The sequence below is a fragment of the Carlito syrichta genome, unplaced genomic scaffold (genome assembly GCF_000164805.1).
Source record: "Carlito syrichta isolate Samal-C Ts95f unplaced genomic scaffold, Tarsius_syrichta-2.0.1 Scaffold275926, whole genome shotgun sequence".
In the NCBI taxonomy this organism is placed as follows: domain Eukaryota; kingdom Metazoa; phylum Chordata; class Mammalia; order Primates; family Tarsiidae; genus Carlito; species Carlito syrichta.
The window spans coordinates 1-7,148 of NW_007220022.1; the positions used below are offsets into that span (position 1 = coordinate 1).

The 7,148-nt window shown below is 36.8% G+C and overlaps 1 long non-coding RNA gene across 1 annotated transcript; it reads right to left on the minus strand.

Annotated features, from left to right (window-relative positions):
* Positions 1 to 4,265: 4,265 nt before the first annotated feature.
* On the minus strand, positions 4,266 to 6,912 carry LOC110595129. Its single transcript, XR_002481621.1, has 3 exons — positions 6,828 to 6,912; positions 6,168 to 6,222; positions 4,266 to 4,657 (listed from the first exon to the last, which is right to left on the minus strand). It is a non-coding gene; the product is annotated as an uncharacterized LOC110595129 (long non-coding RNA).
* Positions 6,913 to 7,148: the final 236 nt, after the last annotated feature.

The following is a 7,148-nucleotide window of genomic DNA, read 5'->3' on the forward strand; positions in this document are numbered from 1 at the left end:
ATTTGCCAACTATATATCTGACAAAGACCTAATATGTAGGATCTACAAGGAACTCAAACGTGCCAAAAGGAAAAAAAAAACCAACAGCCCATTAAAAACTGGGCAAAAGACATGGATAGATATTTACCCAAAGAAGTTATATGAGCAACCAAAAGACATGAAAAAAAGCTCAGTGTCACTAGAGGCCAGTAAGAATGACCATCATTAATAAAAGAAACCAAAACAGATGCTGTCAAGGAGGGGGAGAAAGGGGAATGCTTCTACACCGCTGGTGGGAATGCAAACTAGTGAAACCTCTGTGGAAAACTGTGTGGCAATTTCTAAAAGAACTAGAAACTGACCTTCCATATGACCTGGTAATCTCCCTACTGGGAATATACTGAGTCGCCCAAATCCTGCTATCAAAAAGATAACTGCACATCAGTTTTATTGCAGCACTATTTTCAAGAGCAAAAACATGGAACCAACTGTACAACCCATCAAAACTGGACTGGATAAAAAAAATGTGGTACATATACACAATGAAATATTACATGGCCACAAAGAACAAACATCTGGACTTCAGCAACTTGGATGGGTTTAAAGCCTATCATACTTAGTAATCTAGCACAGAAACAAAGAACTGTGAACCACACATTCTTACTCATAAGTGGACCCCAAACATTTACCCCAATACTATAAGAAAAGGATTGGGCTGGACTCCGTGGCTCAGCCTGTAATCCCAGGACTTTGGGAGGCTGAGGTGAGTGGATTGCCTGAGCCCACGAGTTCAACCAGCCCTGAAAACTTGGCGAGATCTCATCTCTACAATAAATCAAAAATTAACTGGGCATGGTAGTGCGAGCCTGTAGTTCCTGCTACTTGGAAGGCTGAGGCAGAAAGATTGAAGGAGCACAGCAGGCCAACGATGGGTTGGTCGTGGGTGTGCCACAGAACTGCACCCTGGGCTACAGAGTGGGACTCCAACTCAAAAAAGAAAAGAAAAGAAAAGAAAAACAAGAAAGGGATTGGCAGTGGAGAGATACTGCAAGGATGTGGGGGGGAGGTACATAACATGAAAAAGGGTACCTGACTTCAAACCAAGCACAGTGGGGACCAAAGGGCAGTCCAAACTTTATCTGTATAATGATATATACCTCATCCTGAATTGCTCCCCACATCTTTAAAATAAAATGTTTTAAAATCCCCTGAATAAAAGCATACATATATGTTTTAAAAATACACAAATCCAAATTACACACAAACATACACTGTGCCGTGAAACTGTGGAGTATTCCACAAATACAGTCACACATAAAAACATAGTTAAATATATACATACACATGCAAATAAAGATACATAAACTTACATATATAAAAATGTAACATACAAATTTATGTATACCATACCAATAAAAATAAAATGTACATATTTATACATATGAACTTTTATCACTGCAGGCCAGACTCTGATGGTCTTTTCCAGGAAAGCAAGAGGAAAAAATTATATATATGAAAACACCACTAAATATATATTTATATATATATTTTATATGTTCATTAAAAATGTATGAACAAGGAGTGACAGGACTAAGATGGTCAATGAGAAGCAGCTAGTGTGTTCCTCTCACAGAGTAAGCCAAAATAGGGAGAATTCCTCGGCACTCAAAGAAGAAAAAGCACGGCAGCAGACCCGTGATTCAGTAGAGAAGCGATGAGATCCACAGGGTGCAAAGAAGAGAAAAATCTATCAGCCTGGATTATAACTCAACAGACTTGCCTGAATCACTGCACAAACCAGCGAGGGAGGAGAGTGAGGGGAATCCAGCTCTGTGCTCCTGTCATTGACTTTGAAGACTGCCTGACCCTTGTGAGACTCCAGTCCCTCATGGGAAACTGCCTTACCCACAGCTGTGTTCTGCCAAAACCCACATGAAGTGGGGCAGAAAAAAAAGCCCTGGGTGGCTCCAGCAGCCATTCTCCCTGGAATTCAACCTTTGCCACCAGCTGCTTTCTAGTTGACCTGGGAGGACAGGTCCCAAGGATAAATTCCACTGCACAGAAAAAAACTCCTGGCTGGTCTGCCTCCACTTTTGCTTCTTAAAGCAGACGGCCTGAGGCTAAGATAGGGGACCTGGATGGGGTTGGTTGCCCTCATTACCTGAATAGGTTTTTTAAAATTTATTTAAAAATGTTTATTTCAATAACTTGAGGGTTACAAATGGTTTTTTGTTACATGGATGCACAGCATAGTGTTGAAGAATTCTGCACTTTAAGTGTGCCCATCACTCCCACTCACAACATTTCTCTTAAAGTGTCACAGAATAGAAATGTTTACTCTTAATGAAGTACAGCTTATCACTTTTTTCTTTCATAGATATCACTTTGACGTTGTATCTTTAAAAGTCATCGCCAAGCCTGAGGTCATCCAGGTGTCTTCTAGGAGTTTTATTGTTTTCAATTTTACACTTAGGTCTATGATCATTTTGACTTAATTTTGGTAAAGATTGAAAGGTCTATATCTAGATTCTTTTTGTCGTGGATGTCAGCTCCATTTGTTGAAGAGACTATGTTTTTTGGTGGTTTTTTGGGTTTTTTTGGGTTGGAGTCTCACTCTGTTGCCCAGGCTGCAGTGCAGTGGCACACTCACGGTCACCCCAGCATTGACTTGCTGGGCTCTGGTGATCATTGCACCTCATCCTTCCATGTAGCCGGAACTACAGGTGCACACTACCATACCCGGCTAATTTTTAAAAATTTATTGTAGAGTTGAGGTTCCAGGCTGGTCTTCAACTCATGGGCTCAGGCAATCCACTTGTCTCAGCCTCTCCAAGTGATAGGATTACAGGCTGAGCCACTGAGCCCAGCCTAATTTAGGCAATGTTAAGGAATACAAGGGAAAGAGAATAAACACACACATTATATTACTGGGATAAGCAGTAAGTTTACCTTCAGGTTTCTGAGCAGAAAGTCAGCTCAGCCATGACCAGATGGGAAAAGTTTTGTTTATGAGTGAAAATTTCTCCACCGTGAGAAATCTCAGCCATTGTGTAAGAAAAAATAGACTTTTTATGACAGCAAAACTGTGCTATTTAACCTACTTTTATTTATCCATGTTGCAATAACCTGTATTTTTAATAAACTATTCAGAATGTATAAATGATATTTTATTAATTTATATTTGTTTCATCTGATTGACATATGCATATGTTAATAATACATATTTATTGTTTGATCTCAGTATACACTATCTTCTGTACCAAAGTTTTACTAGATGAAGTAAACAAACTTCTACAATGAACCTCAGAGTTACTTATAGTATTATTCACTTTAAAGATGAAGAAATTGAAGTTACATATTTTGTCCAAGATTATACTAACAGTGAATTTGGGGGCTAGAATTCTTCCCATTTTATGTAGCTCTAGAACCTGTGATTCTAATTTTCTTAATTTTCATGATTCACTAACTCTTGAATATCTTGAAAACATCCTAAGTTTGTAACAGGAGTTTCCAGAGATGAAGTAGAAAGGACTAGTCAGTTTTTAAGTATTGAGCTTTATACATGCATTTTATTTGAATTTTACAGTCATTCTTAAGTTAGGTACTGCAGTGCTCACTTTATGGAAGACAAAAATAAAATTCACGGAGGTGGAGACTTTTGCATTTAAGTATCAGAGAGACCTTCTGAATTAGGGCCTTTGATAATGTGAAGAAGGGGATAGTACAACATACAATTCCTGACCCAATGTGCATACATTTTCCCTAGGACCTTGAGGCAGAGCACTCAGGAACCCAAATCTATTCAAATAGAGACATCCCCAAAGTTAATATCTCTTGGATGCCAAAAACTAAGTATTTTGGGGAAACAGTAGTAAGGACTGGTGTAGACAGGAGAGCATCACTGGGCAGAATGAAGTGTGACATGGCCTTGGAAGCATGGGCAGGGATGGAGCAGAACAAAGAATTAAGAAGAATGTTCCACCATCAGGTAATCACATGGTTTCGCTGAGTGGTGAATGACCAGTGCCTGACTGGAAGACTGCTCATATGGGAGATAAATCAGTTATTATAGGTTGGACTGAGTTCCTGAAGGCTGAATATAATTTAAAGATATTAGATTTTTATAGGCACTAAATAGAGAATTTATATTATAGGCACTAAATAGAGAATTGTGTTTTGGGGGTAAAATAAGAACTAACTTTTACAGAGTTGAATGTGGCAAAGGCAAAAGTGCGTTTTTGCTGTTATTCTTCTAATGATGATGATATAATGTAATGATAGTGAAGGGGATGACAGTGGTAATGGTAATGATGATAGGAGATTATATTTAATGACTAAGAAGGCAATTAACAATCATTGCATATGCAGTACATTCCAGGTATTGTCCCAAGGACTTGAAATCTATTGGGCTACTTAATACAAATAATCACCCTATAAGGAGGTATTATTATTACTTCAATTTTACAGAAAAGTAAACCAAGGCAGAAGTCATAGTGAATGCTCCAGTACTATTTTGCCATAGTCTCAATTTATCCAACATAGCAAGAAATGTAAAGAGGAAGCAGTCAGGTGTCTTCTCGAAACTCATGAAGCATCAAGAGTCATACATTATCAGAAGGTGACAAGGTCTTCAGAGATATCTAGTTTGACTCCAGGTTATGGATGGGAGCCTGAAATCCTAGAAAAGAGACAGTACATGACAGGGTGTGAGTAAAAGCTAGGTATCTTGTCTACTGTTACAGTGCTTTACAAAATAAATACTTGAAATCAAAGTACAGTTGCTTCTACTTGAGGGCATATGAAGAGGTTAAATTACTTTCATGAAATGATAAAAGCTTGTGTAAGTGGATTCTCTAAGAGGGTCAGGGATAAAATGATTAAACAAAGCAAGTCATTTGTATTATGCTGTGTTTAATGGAATTATCTTTAAATTAGAGAAGTATTACTTCTCTTTATAATATTTCCCATGTGAGGCAGCCAAAAAATGATTAATAAGATATAATTCAAATATCTTTTCTTAAAATTTGCTTATTTTGAAAGACTAGATAAGTGGAAGAAGCTGGGCATTTTTATATAAATGTATGTTGGTCATTATGAAATTTCTTCATTCCTTGCCAAGAATCCCATTTATTTTACAATTCAGAATTATATAATGCTTTAGTCTTTATTATCTATATTCTCATTAATGATTTGTCTCACTACTATTCTCATTTTGGGTAACTTACTTGAGTCATCCCTTATTGCATTAGATTATGGAAAATAGAAATAATGTAAATAAATTTATTCTCTTGTGACTTTCTCAAAACAAGAAAATCCAGATTTTCTGCTTTTTATTTTCCTCATTCTGTTGCCTAGCTATTTGGTTGGGGGATCTGATTACTATGATTTCTATCCCATGCAGTCAGCTGACCAACCAGCCTGTATACATACCTCACACTCTGGGACCTTTTCTACACCTCCACAGTGACACCCAAACTAATGGTTGATTTAATGACAGACAGGAAGGCCATTTCCTACAAAAACTGCATGATTCAGCTTTTTACCACTCATTTCTTTGGGATATTGAGGTCCTCATCCTCAGAGGCATGGCCTATGACAGGTATGTGGCCATCTGCACAGCACTCCACTACAGAAGAAGCAAAGGTGGAACTCACTTCTCACTGCGTCATGTGCAGGGGAGTTGCTGCATTCTTTTGGCCTGTTTCTACTTACAATTTGCTTTTTACCTTTTTGTGGTCCCAATGAAATTGATTGTTATTTCTGTGATGTATATCCCTTGTTGAACCTAGCCTGCACTGACACACACAAGATCGGTTTCTTGGTCATTGCTATTCTGGCCTGATGGGACTGGTTATCTTTGTGGTTTTGATGATCTCCTATTTTATGATATTGTATAATGGGAAGGCATAATCTGCAAAAAGCCACTGCAAAGTACTTTCCACTTGCAGTTCCCACATAACTGTTGTAATACTGTGGGATTTTTTGTACTGGCCATCTTTATTTACATGAGACCCACTACAACCTTCTCAAAAGATAATGTGCTTGCACACTTCTATATAATTATTGTTGCTATGCTCAACACTCCTATCTCTACATTTAGAAACATGGAAATGAAAAAATGTCATAGGGAAAGTGTGGTGCAATCAAAAGTTGTTGGAAGAAAAGCCATTGATTTGCCATTTATTTACCTTTCAATATCAATAGATATCTTCTCTTTGTATCCACTTTCTTCAGTGTCTCTTGCTGATGGAAAAACAAGTCAGAAGCTGTAATAGCCAAGCTTTGAACAACAGCTGTCCATCTGTGGTGTTCCTCTTATAGTTTATAAAATTAAATTAAACTTAAAAATAAAAAGAAGCATCAAAGAAATAGGAGAACTAAAGTGATGAAGAATGCTGAATGGGATCCTGGAAGAGTAAAGATAAATCTAGTGGAATCTGAAGAAAGACTGGGCTTTAGTTCATAATAGGGTATCAATATTTGTTCATATATTGTGGCAACTACGTCATAGTAATGTATGATGTTCATCAGAGGGGAAAGGGTTTCAGGAGTGTATGGGAATCTCTGCACAATCACGACAAGCTTACTGTAAATTGTTCTATATATGATTTTTCCAAAATAAAAATACATGTACATTTTAAAAATTCACCACCTGAAAACACACCAAAAACACTCAAAAAACACAGAAACAGCATTATCTGCCACTGTGGAGTAGTTCACAAATATAGACACATGGAAGAGCATAGCTATATACACAGATAATATCCAAATAAAGTGGTGTATTTTTTAAAATACATAAAAATTCAGCAAACACATTTATACAAAACATGAAAAAAGTTAAAATGTACCTGTTTATACATATGCATTTTTATTGCTGCAGGTCAATCTCGAATGGCATTTTCCAAGAAGACAAGAGAAAAACATTTTTTAAATGTCAATAAAAATTTGTAAAAATTATATTTATGCAAATAAAATATTAACATTAAACTAGATTCCAGATATATATAACTATATAATAAATTTATAAATAAACAATATATATATATTTAGTAGAAAAACACAATCCCCAAATCACACACATATACCCCCTTACATTCAGACCACAGAATCTTGAGTTTCTTTTCTACCTTGTGGCAGTGAAAGAAACCAATATGTTTACAGGAGTTTTT